Below are 13395 nucleotides of genomic sequence, written 5' to 3'. Positions count from 1 at the left end.
AGTGCTTTGTACTCATGCTGCATTAGATGTTGGAAGTGAGACCCCTGAATGAAGTCCAAACACTAAAAGGAATGAGTCAATGAAAGGGCTCATTGGACAAAAGCCACCAGCCTGAAAGGTAGAAGAAAAAGAATATCTTAGTTTGGGATCAGCATGTGGGTGGGAAAAACAGTTTCTTCCTGAAAAAAAACTGTAACAGTAGGTTACAATGAATGCTAGAAATAATGGGGAAAGGTAACAGGAAAAAAAAACTTAAAATTAGAAAGAATATTTATTATATTAAACTATTAAATAAAAGAAACAAAATGGTAAAAAATGTAAGTAGTTGAAATCAAGAGTTTGTTAGTGAATGAGAAGTAAAGAGGAAAAGAATGAAAATATTTAAAGGTAATTTTGAAAATAGAATGTCATATAAAATAGATACTCAAAGAGAAGAGTTCTAAAAAACATAAATGTTAAAGACTCAGAGAATAAGAAAGAAAATGGGATGCTAATTCATAGAAAAATAATTTAAAACAGGCTAAACAGAGTCAGAGTGTACAAAGCCAACACAGAAACACCAAGCCAGCAAGGAACAGACTGACAAATTTCAGAGGGAAGGTGGGAATGGAGGTTGGAGGCAGGAAGAGATTAACCAGGAAATTTATGTGCATACTAGAGGCCCTGTGCATGGAATCGTTCACTGGTTGGGAGCCCTTGGCCTGGCCTATGGGATCAGACCAAAACCAGCTCTCTGACATCCCCTGAGGGGTCCCGGATTGTGAGAGGGCAGTTCTCGGGTGATGCACCCTGGAATTGGGCTCCCTTCTCTCTGGTTCCGGGTGCATTACCCGAGAACTGCCACTGCCAAGTGACCACAGCTCTGCAGCTCCTATGTTGAGTATCTGCCCCCTGGTGGTCACATCATAGCTACTGGCTGGTTAGATAGTTGCTTAGGCTAATATATAGTATATAGATATGCATAGCCCATCAACACAGACAATAGACTGGTGAAGGCCTGGGAGGGACAAATGAGGGGTGGAGGGGGTCAATGGAAAAAAAGAGGATATCTGTAATACTTTCAACAATAAAGACAAATTAAAAAAATTAAAATTAAAAAAAGAAACACCAAGTGATGAATACTTTTAAAATAATGTAAATATATGCCCAATCACTATGAGAAAAAATAACAACTCTGAGAACAGCAGAGTTGGTGAGAATTTCTAAGGGAGAGTGGCCACACCCCCAGGACTGAGCCTGAGCAAAAGTCATCAGTGTGAGAGAGGCAAGGGTGAGAAAGTCCTAATTCCAGAGGTCACACCCCTACCCTTTGGCTATTTACAAGAAGACTTGAAACCCAAGTCACCTCCTCTATAAACACACACACACACACACACACACACACACACACACACACACACATGCAGGCAAGGACACTATGACTCAGGGATGGGAGCTTTTTCAACATCACACAACTGACGAATGTCAGAGCTGTCTCGTCTTCACCTCTGATCTTCTGATACCAATACATATATTTCTATCATTTCCCTGAATTTTCATCTTAAAAAACAACAGTGAAACAATTAAGCACAAAATACCTTTGTTGTTGTTCTCTTTTTACTTTACACTTATTTTGTTGGATTTGAAATTTCAGAAATGTTGTGTGTACTTAGGAGAAAGAATTGAATGAGAGATGCAGATTCTTTTGCATATAGTGAAGGGAACAGAGCTGGGTGACAGTGCTTCGAGAGAGTGGGGTGGGGGAACACAGGGACTAAAGAGTGTGAGAGAAGAACAGCAGAGTGTACATAGGACCCCAGAGGGAACAGGTGATGCCTGTGCTGACCAAGTATTATCAACTTTTCTCAAAATGGAAAGGCAAAGAACACGGCAATGAAATATTCAGCAAGCTAAGATTATGCTAATTTAGGGACCATCACCTAGTCTGAGATTATATCATTTTGGCTTTTTTGGTATTGACACAACCTGTCTTTTATAAAATGATGACAAAAGTGGGATAATCTGTAGAATATCTTTAACTGGCACAATTAAAATTTGACAAGTGTACACTAATCAATTTATTATGACTATTACAATTAAGAAAATTATATCAATCTGTGAAATCACCAAGTCTTAGTATTCTGCATTTTTGAGACCAAAATAGCAGATCTTAATAAAAGAACACAAGCAGCTGTAGTGTGTATGTGTGAGTGTGTGTGAAAGAGAAAGAAAAAGATACACAAAAAGAAAAAAGATAGAAACAGGGAAACAAGATACACAAAGAGAAAAAGATAGAAACAGGAAACAAGGTAGAACATGGGAGTTTTGGAGAGGAATTTTGGGAACAAGGAAGGGAGAGACCTAGACGGATGAATCTGGAGAGAATCAATGTCTTGTCTCAGTTTTGCATAAGTATGGTGCTTTCCTTAGCTTGGGTTGCCATGAAAAACAGAGTATTGGACAAGGGTGTTCAAGCAGTTAGTTTATCTGCGGAAGTGTTTTCAGGGAATGGTAATATGGACTGTGAATGGGAAAGAAGGAAGCAGGGATACAACATAAACACCTGGAATTCAGGTGGACCTTCTGGGGAGCTGTATAGAATTTGGTTCTGTTGTGGAGCGAACGCGAGTAAAGACCACTGGAGTCCAAACCAAATTAAAATTTAGGGAACCTTTATTGCCGGCCGGCGGCTGATCTGCCTTCCAGATAGGTAGGTCAGAGAGCAGCCCCGACCCTTGGTGTAGGACCACTTTTAAGCACATTAACCACACCCTGTTTTTGCAGAACAAGCAATCCTAAGACAAAACAGTTTTTCCCAAGTAACATCAAGATTATACCGATGACGACCATGTTCCTCACAGGGTCATCCTGTTCTTCAGAAAGCTGACAGTGTTCTATCTAGCAAGGCTATTTTGTGAGGTGCAGGGGGAAGGGGCCATGAAGCCATATCTCAAGGCCTGGCCTGGTGTCAACACTGGCAACTCTATCTGGGGTATAGTCCACGGCCTCTCTGGAGTGCTCAAAAATTCCCACTCTCCAACAGTTCACAATTGTCTGCTAATGGTACAGAAGGGGGGATGTATTTATCTTCTGACTTCCATTCCTTATTGATCAAGGGTTGCCCATGGGCTAAGCTTCTGCTGGTGCTCCATACAGTGGTATCAGAGGAATCCTGGGGCAGAATGTGAGAAGTAAAAGATGCATTTGAGAGGAGGAGCTATGAGCTTATACATAACTATGCAAAGCTGATTGCCACTTCAATGGCTGGGGCAAAAGATCTGCTAGGATGATTGTGGGGCAAGATGCCTGAAATGTCTGATACAATGCTTTTGTCAAATAAAAGAATCCAGAAGCAGTTGCCTTGTCATAAAAAACAAGCTTTCAGATGAAACTTCAGTTGGATGTGATGTTATCCCCATTAGCTTCTAGTGATTCTGGCTTCATCCGAGTGATAGCCAGGATGGACAGGTAGGTGTTCTTTTAACACAACATGTACCCAAGCCCAGCTGAAATTATAGCTGATGTTTTAGGGTTTCTCCCTTCCCAAGGTCCCTAATCTGCTCTAACAGTTATACAGTATCTGCAGTGACCTCCTTTTTGCATGATTACTTAATAATTCAGTTTCGAGTGTTACTGCTATAGGGATCCTTAAATTCTCCACGACCTAAACTGGCTCAGTCCCAGCCTGGGTCAGATATGAACTGGTACATTTGTACAGCCTTGATAAAGTTACAGGACATTTTCACATTTTAAAAAATATATTTTTATTGATTTCAGAGAGGAAAGGAGAGGGAAAGAGAGATAGAAACATCAGGGATGAGAGAGAATTATTGATTGGCTGCCTACTGCACGCCCCACACTGGGGATTGAGCCTGCGACCTGGGCATGTGTCCTGACTGAGAATTGAACTGTGACCTCCTGGTTCATAGGTCGACACTCAATCACTGAGCCACACTGGTCAGGCATGTGTATAACATTTCTTATTCAACCTTCACACCAACCCTGGAAGAATAGGTTTTAAATGATAGAAATGGCAACTACATTCCAGAGGTAGCATAACTACCAAGCCATAGAATTTTCGGATTTTTAACAATTCTCTTTCTTCCTGGACATTGTATTTCTTGTCCATAATAATTTGGAAACAGATATTAAGACAGAATGATGCTTTAACATTGCAATAACTAACTTTTGTCACAGTTTTCAGTATACCTTTAGTGGGTCACTATTAGTGGGTCTTGGTAGTAAACTGAAATCAATCTTATATATTTTAAGGAAAAAAGAACTTGTTGAAAGGATATAGGTTGGCTCACAGAATCAGTGGGAAGACTAAAGAAGTAGGCTAGTAAATAAACTGGAACCAAAGTTACAAGGATTGACTAAGTTATGTTTAAGTAGCTTACTAGTAAATCAATAGAGGCTTATTTCTTGCTCAATCCACATTTCCATCTTGGGTTGACAGAGGCCCTCTGCTCAACAAGTCACTCAGGACTCCTGATAAGGCAGCCACCATCTCAAACCTTGCCAGTGGCCATGCTAGACAGAAAAGACATTTCTGAAAGGCCTCATTAGACCAATGAAATTCTCAGCCCTAAAGTAACATTCATCATTTACAGCCAGTTCATTGGCCATAATGGGTTATATAGCTCCACTCAATCACAAGATAGCCAGGAAATGAAATTGTAGCATGTAACCAGAAGAAAGAAAGAACTGGAAATATTTGACAAATAGCACTCAGTACTATCATACTCATGAAGAAAATCCCTGGACAGAGTGCCACCACCAGGCACTGTTGGCCACCACTAGCACTGCCAGCATAAAGCCTAAACTGATTATTCATTCTGAATTCAATGTCTATATTAATTGACTGGGCTTAGGTCACTGGATCATGCCCCAGCTACCAGTACCTGTCTCCCACCATGTCATCAGGTAAATAAAATGGTATATTCCACAAATACAAGAAGGGATTTTTAGATCCTAAGCAGTAAAAAGGGGAGAAAATATCCATTATGTGATAAATATCTAATGCACTCAAGTTGCAGAAGAAAATAGAAATATACAGGGTATACTACAAAAAAAGTATACATACTTTAACAACTGATAGCTCAATTTTGAAAATGAATTGTATTTTAATAAACACTATTTTTATAATTATTCAAAGCATGTATATACATTTTTGGGACACCACATATATATGGATATATTTATATGTAAACTAGAAGCCCAGTGCACGAAATTCATGTAAGGGTAGGCCTTCCTTCCCCTGGCTGCCGGAATCCGGCCCTGCCCCCTGCCTACATCCCCCTTGGCCTGGCACTTCCTGTGTCCACCACCACACCCCTCTTCCCCCTCGATTGATTACCCCACTGGCTGGTGGCCTGGGCCTCCCTCTGCGGGGCAATCATGGGGTGATGGCGGGCCACCCCATCCAAACCAATCGCATTGCACCTGCCTTTGCTGGCCTGGCACCAGTGCATGTCATAGTGTGGTCGTCCGGACAATCATTCTGCTGTTTGGCTGTTTGGTCAATTTGCATATTATACGTTTATTATAGGTGGTCTTGTTCCAAGTGTTGTTCCTATTTGTCCTCTGATTAGTGTGGAAATCAATGCTACCTGGCCCCTTTATTCATAGCTGAATCCATATATTCATCTAGGCAACAAATATTCACAGAGGTCTCATCTATTTCCAGGCCCTCTGAACATACCAAGATGAGTAAGACTATCAGATGCTTGTGTTCTGATAGTAAAATAAACACTGAGTAAATAATGACAATACAATGTGATAAGTCTTATTAGAGGGATGAATGTTAAGAGATGGTGTTGGCACAAAGTAAAGGGTAATTAACTTTAATGGGGGTGGGGCACACTAGTCAGGGATGGCCATTCCCAGGAAGAAGCTATAGAAGGGAGAAAATGAAGCTGTGCAGTACTCGCCTTGGGGAGAGATGAGTACTGTAGCATGTCGGTGCATAGAAAAACAGATGCAGCTGATGCTGGACTTAATGGTTGCCAGATTTAGCAAATAAAAATACAGGACATCCAGTTTAATTTGAATTTCAGATGAACAATGAATTCTTTCTATAGTAAATCTGTCCCATACAATATTTGGGACATATTTACACTAAAAATTACATTAAAATGTGTTGCTTGTGTGAAATTCAAAATTAACTGTGTGTCCTGTATTATATTTGGCCACCCTACTTGGAATGCTTTCTTGCTCACTCTTTGGGACACATTTCAAATGTCCTGGAGCTCTGGGTTGGTCTGAATATCTTCTGGGCACCTCTATCTCACTTGTGTGCCACTATCATAACATACAGCACATTTGTGTGAAATTATCTTTGGAAGTAATATTGTCCTCCCTTAGTATCTAAGATTTCCGAGAGGAAGACTAGTCTAGCAGCCTGAATGAACTCTATTCCCAGCTTTGTATTCCTCAATGAATGTTGGTTGACCAACATCCCAAACATACCAGCCCAAAGAGGCTTTAAAGAAAAGATTGTCATTACTCTGTTTCTCCTGTGATAAAAGAAAAAAAGAGAGACTCTGATAGCTGAGCCCATACCTTATCTGAATGTAAAGGGCAGTTGTAAAGAAATCCAAGAAATCGTATAATACCCTTTGCAAAACATTAAAGTTTAAATAATGTAGATGTGTTTGACCTTTTAGTGTAAATATGTGTTTGACGTAAAATGTTAAAAAAAGGGACATTTTAAATTTTCCTATGTCAGAGTGTTACTGAAATGATGAGATGTGAAGAAATTAATGCTTTAAGAGGAAGAGCATTATTGCCAGCCATTAAATAGCCTAGCAAGGAAATCGAGCCCATTTCCTTGATTTGTGATAGGAATCATTCCAGCAAGATGAGAATCTAGCTAAGAATCAAGTGTCTTTTATTAGTCCATAGCTGTCCTTTTACAGATAAAGAAATTAGGACTCATAGAGGCTAAGTAAGAGTAACTTGCCCAAGGTCATGAAACTTATTAGTTACCAAAGTTAAAGGTCTTCTGATCCCCAGACCAGAGCACTTGTAATTATTTACAGAAGGCTTTGATTTAAGCGCTTTTTAAAAATCGTTATTGTTGAAAATTTGACATATGTCCTCTTTTTCCCCCATTGACCTTTCCTAGCCCACCCCCAACCCCCACCCTAAGCCTTCACCACCCTATTGTCTATGTCCATGGATTATGCATATATGCATGTCAGTTCATTGGTTGATCTCTTCCCACCCACCCACCCACTCTTTCCTGCCTTCCCTCTGAGGTTCAACAGTCTGTTTGATGCTTCTGTGTCTCTGGATCTATTTTTGTTCATCAGTTTATGTTGTTTATTATATTCCACAAATGAGTGAGATCATGTGATATTTATCTTTCTCTGGCTTATTTCACTTAGCATAATGCTATCTAGTTCCATCCATGCTGTTGCAAATGGTAAGAGTTCTTTTTTTTTTTTTTTAAACAGAGGTGGAGTATTCCATTGTGTAGATGTACCACTGTTTTTAAACCACTCACCTGCTGATGGGCACCTAGGCTGTTTTCAAATCTTAGCTATGGTGAATTGTGCTGCTATGAACATAGGGGTGCATATATCCTTTCTGATTGGTGTTTCTGGTTTTTTGGGATATATTCCTAGAAGTGGGATCACTGGGTCAAATGGGAGTTCCATTTTTAGTTTTTTGAGGAAACTCCATACTGTTCTCCACAGTGGCTGCACCAGTCTTCATTCCCACCAGCAGTGCACGAGGGTTCCTTTTTCTCAGCATCCTCGCCAACACTTGTCGTTTGTTGATTTGTTGATGATAGCCATTCCGACAGGTGTGAGATGGTACCTCATTGTTGTTTTGATTTGCATCTCTCAGATGATGTGACTCTGAACATTTTTTCATATGCCTTTTAGCCATCTGTATGTCTACTTTGGAGAAGTGTCTATTTAGGTTTTTTGCCCAATTTTTAATTGGATTGTTTATCTTCCTTTTGTTAAGTTGTATGAGTTCCCTGTAAATTTTGAAGATGTATCAGATGTATCATTGACAAATAAGTTCTTATCAGATATATCATTGGCAAATAAGTTCTCCCATGCAGTGGGCTCTCTTGTTATTTTATTGATAGTTTCTTTTGCTGAGCAGAAGCTTTTTATTTTGATGTAGTCCCATTTCTTTATTTTCTCCTTTGTTTCCATTGTCCCAAGAATGTTCAAGTTCCCCTTGCAGGTCACATCACCAATACCTAAGACAGAGCAGGAAAGAACTCTCCTTTACATGGTTGTTATGACATATCAGGGGCTGTGTTAATTATGTAGGCAAAATTTGTAAGGTGACTTGACTCCCGCAGGCCAGCTCTACACTCTAGCAGCTAAGATGTCACTGGCATGGTACATGGAGAGTGAGGTAGAAACGATATCTTGCCAACCACTATAGGAATGGTAGTAAGAGACTTTGTACTTACCAACGCCAGCCAGTTGCTCTGAGCTCACGTATTCATCACCAGCCGTGGCCACCGAACGCTGAGTGGCCACTAAGCTTTGCAAACGGAGACTCTCCTCAGCGAGGTGCAAAAGCACCAGCCCCAGCTAGACAGGGATGGGGTTTGATTCAAGTTTCTTAAGATCATGGAGTAATCCATCCCAATGTTTATGAGAAGATTTTTATGATTTAAAAATCTTTCTTTCCTTTATCTTATCTAAGTTCTTTATGGTGTTCAGCTCTTACCTTTGGTTCTTCTTTCACTGAAAGGGGAAAGGAAGCCTCACTCTCATCAATCTGGGCTTTGTATTTTTAAAGTACTCTCAAGTTAACCACTAGGTCATTTCATTCTCAGACAAAAATGAAGACAGTTTTGGTTTTTTTATGAGGTTTGTTATCCTCTGCAAAGGGACTCTTCTTTGAACTATTGCCTGGGTTTTTGGATCCTTTCTACAGTAGAGCTCATAGAATGGATATAGCATTTTAGGATGGATCTTCCCAGTTTGAAAATAAAGGAAGAACTACTTCTATCTGTACATTTTCATACATCCCTAGTCGTTTTATAATTGCATTGTTATTAAAGAAAAACAGGTGGATAAAAATGGCGTTTAATTGCTGATTCATGATAATGCCATTCACTTCAAATATTGACATAATTTTACTACTATCAATAATAAGTTCAATGAGATCCCAAGACTTCTGTTCTGTCATTAGGCATTAATACCTCATGTTCCCTAACACCTCAAAGGGTTTCCTTTGCCAAAGATTGGGCTTAAACTCATTCTTTTTGCTATCCTTGTGATCTGCCTTAGATGTATTTTACTAAGATTGCAAAACCACACCACATGGGCCATAAAGCTTACCCAGGGCAAGGTATATCAAATGTCAAGAACTTAAATCTAAAGTTCCTTCTTGGCCGATTCTCATTGAATTTCCAATATCCATTTTACTTAATCTCTCTCTCAACTCTTTACTGTGTATTGTCCTTATTTTTAATCCACAAAGTCTCTAATTTCCCTATAATAACCCAAGCTTTTTTTTCTTAGGGACATTTCCTTATAAGTTTAGTTAATAAGCTTTAAAGGTAAATGATGCCTATACTTTAACTTTAAAAGGGTAAGCATGAATATATATCTACTTATAAGCTGTAATATTGGGGAACAATAAATATTAAACTCATTCCGTTTATAATCCAACATAAGAATCTTCTCTTCTGATACCTTTGTTTCAACCTTCCCCTCTTGCCTAAGAACATTTGTCCCTTCTCTGATTATCCAAATCCTTCCTGTTTATGGTTTAGCTTAAAAATCTCTCCTAGGATGACTTGCTGACCAAAGCATGGTTCCCATACTTTTATTATTTAAATTATTTTACACCTGCTTTTCTTTCTTGCAGCACCTGTACTTTTGCTTCATTGTACTAATATAATTTGCAACTGATACTTGTTTGTTTACTTGTAATTATATGTCTCCCTTCCTTTTTCTAGTATGTCTTTCTCTATTCCCACCCCTTTCTATAGTGTACCCACAGCATCTTGCACAATACTTGGTACAACCTTATCATAACAACCCTGTAGGTTAGCATTATTATCCCAATTTCAACAATGAGGCAATTGAGTTTCAGTGTTGTCTGATAGAGCTGGATTTCTCTGGAGAAGAGACTTACTAGCTATAAGGTTTTGTACAAATTTCTAACCCTTGTTATGTATGCTTCCATTTCTTATTGTAAACATTTAAATTTGCTCATTTAATCCCCCACAGCAACCCTGTAAAATAGATTTAAATATAGATTTATATTTAAATTATAAAAAGATGGGATAATGCTTTTGTCAGCAAGTCATCATAGGAGAGATATTTTAAGTCAAATTTTTAAGAACTGGGAGGATTTGGATAGTTAGGGCAGACGTTCTTAGGCAAGGGAGAAAGGTTCAGACAAAAGTATCAGAAGAAAAGGTATTTATGCTAGATTATGAACAGAAATGTTAATATTCATTCTGTTCTGCAGTATTATAGCTTCTGAGCAATGAGTAAAGCTACCTATTTTAAAGGGTTGTTGTGGGGATTAAATGAGCAATGATAACCTAAGTACAGTGTCCTTGAGGTCACTGTTGGACACACCTGGTTGACATTGATTCATCATCCTTTAGATAAAACTGTTCACATAGCTACTAATGTAACAATTTTGTCCATAAAGATGTAATGAAAAGCTTTGTCAAACACCTTGTTTAAGATTCACTAGACCTATGAAATCCCTTATCTACTAGTTTCATAACTCCATTAACAAAGCAAGCAAGATTTGACTTGTTTGTTGGTGAACTCATTCCAACAGTGTCCACGATGTCCGTGCATATTCCAAACCATCTCTCTGATATCTGTTTCAGAATTTTGCTAAGCAATTCCATCAAGCACATTCTTCTCTAGTTTCTAGAACCCACTTGGCTTCCCTTTTGGAAAATAGAGATTTTCCAATCCCAAAATAGAATGATTTCATTTTATATTTTGTTCCCAAAGTCTGGTAAAATGCATTGTTAATTTTACTTTTGTGGATTGCTTAATTCAATACTGAATTCTTATGTGTCTTTGGAATTGATTAGAATATATCCAGAACCTTAGTTTTATAATGATCCATTTGTCTAATAATATACATTTATTGAGTTCCAAGGAATGAGCAAAGCCCTTTACAAGCATCATTTCCTTTAGAGTTTACAGCATTGCTTTGAGTTAACTACTATCATTACCCCATTTTACTGCTGAGAAATTGAGAATTAGAGATTATATTTCATGCTTCATATTGACTAAAAATACGAAAAGAGTAATTGGAAAAGAGAAGTAGGATAGATACACAAAGAGAAGTGAGGAGATGCCTGGACTCCCAGAGGTTTTAATGGCTTCCTAGGTCTTATTTCTCCAGTCCTTTTTTGGACTCCCTTAACCTAGCTCTAAATGGTATTTGTTACTTGAAAATTAAGTCCTAACTAGGGCAGCTTTAGGACGGAAAATTAAGTCCTAACTGGGAAGGCTTTTCTGTAGGATGTTACAGACAAAAATTCACTTTTGAAGAAATAGAAGTTTAAGAGACAAATAAATAGTGTTTTCATAATGCTCAGTATAGTGTAAGGTCTAGTAAGTAGCTCAACAGATGCAGCACAACACTCGGATGTCTCAATGTTCCCACCCCTCTAAAAAAGAGAACCTGAAGAATGTGGTGAAGGGTAAGGTAGAGAGACAGATAGGAGCATAATTTTGTTGTACTGTGCATATCAAGGATAAATAATTTGAGATGTATCTGGAAAAGTAAGGAAAGCCACTAAATCATTTTAAGCTGTAAAAAGAATTTGTATTTCAGACTGATCACGTTGACTTCAGCAACCAAATGGGATTTGGGGGACTCTCTAATGTCAAGAGACTGTGGATTTTAATCATCCAGGAAAAGAGTAGAGTGGTCTGAACCAAAGCAGTCACACTGTTAGCTGACACAAAAGAGGGAGTTTTAAATACCAATTCATTTATCCAACTAAAACTTAATTTCTGAAATTTAGGATAGTCCAGAAAAAACAAAAAAACATTCTACATAATTGCAAACAAAAGAAATATGTTACCTGGAATGCCCAGAATTTGGAGGTATTTTGAGTAATGGTTCGAATCTCTCAAAATGTAGTTTTTAACTGTACATTTTTGGTGAAAAGTACTCTTTGGAGTCACTTGCATGCATCTTTTTTTCTGCTTCTAAGTGTACTTGGTGGGCATAAAATAAACCTAAATGTCCCACAATGAAGCAAGTGTATGTATTTCCGAAGTTCACTAATGCACACAATCCAGACACATTGAAATTTTATCTTAGAGACAAATAAATTCACAAAATTAATATTTTGAGTTGTAAATCCCACATGTTTATATTTCACAGGCAAGTTATCCCCTGCAGTATGATCAGAATTAGAGAGACAGAAACAAATAAACTTGAGGTTAACTTTCTATAAAACGACTAGTTGCTTCCATGGCTGGTGTGGCTCAGTTGGCTGAGCATCATCCCATGCACCAAAAGGTTTCCAGTTCGATTCCTAGTCAGGGCACATGCCCAGGTTTTGGACTTGATCCCCAGTAGAAGGCAGGCAGGAGACAGCCTATAGATGTTTCCTTCTCAGATCAATGTTTCTCTCTTTCCCTCTCCCTTCCTCTCTCTCTCAAAATATTAAAACAAACAAACAAAAACTACTTGTTGTTAAGACTCAAATAATGTATGTTAGTTTCAAATAGCAACAGGTTTCCAGGGTTGTTAGATTTTTTTAAAAAGTGCCTGAAATATATCTTTATCTTTCTTGGCCACATTCTCCTCTCATTTCTACATAAAAAAACCATGGCAAATAGTTCTTCCATATCTTTAAACACCCTCAGATAATCTCACTTTCCCTAAAGAAGACTTCTGGTTTTGTTTGTTTCTTTGTTCTCTTGATTTTTAGGGATAAGGAGCAGCAGCTACTATATTGTTCTGTTTACTTCAGACTTAAATATTCCTATATTTTTCCTGAGCCAGTCCATTGATTCAAGACACCACCTTTCCTTTAGCGAGTGCCCTGTAAGTCATCCTGAATTACATTGGTGCCTAAGGTGCTTCATATCTAGGATCTCTTTAAGTAAATAGCATATGACAGGGCTTGATGCAACTGTCCTGAGAAAAGCGGGTGCTATTTAAACTCCAGAGTGGGAAACAGCCTGTTTAATGGATTTTTCAAGGTAATTGCTCAGACCTATACTGTCCACAGCAATGATCTGGGGCAAATTTCATTATATTGTCTCCCAGTTAACTCAGTAACACCCATAGAATATCTAATGCTGATCATAACAACAACAAGCATTTTTAATTAAGTTGTTCAGATGTCACTGCCTGAGACAAGGCAATGGAGGGGGGGGTGTGTGTATGTGGACATAAAACAAAGGATAGATTTCATAGATCGAGGTT

Source organism: Eptesicus fuscus, chromosome 1, assembly GCF_027574615.1.
Source record: "Eptesicus fuscus isolate TK198812 chromosome 1, DD_ASM_mEF_20220401, whole genome shotgun sequence".
NCBI classification, from domain to species: domain Eukaryota; kingdom Metazoa; phylum Chordata; class Mammalia; order Chiroptera; family Vespertilionidae; genus Eptesicus; species Eptesicus fuscus.
Note: the sequence above shows the minus strand (reverse complement) of the source record.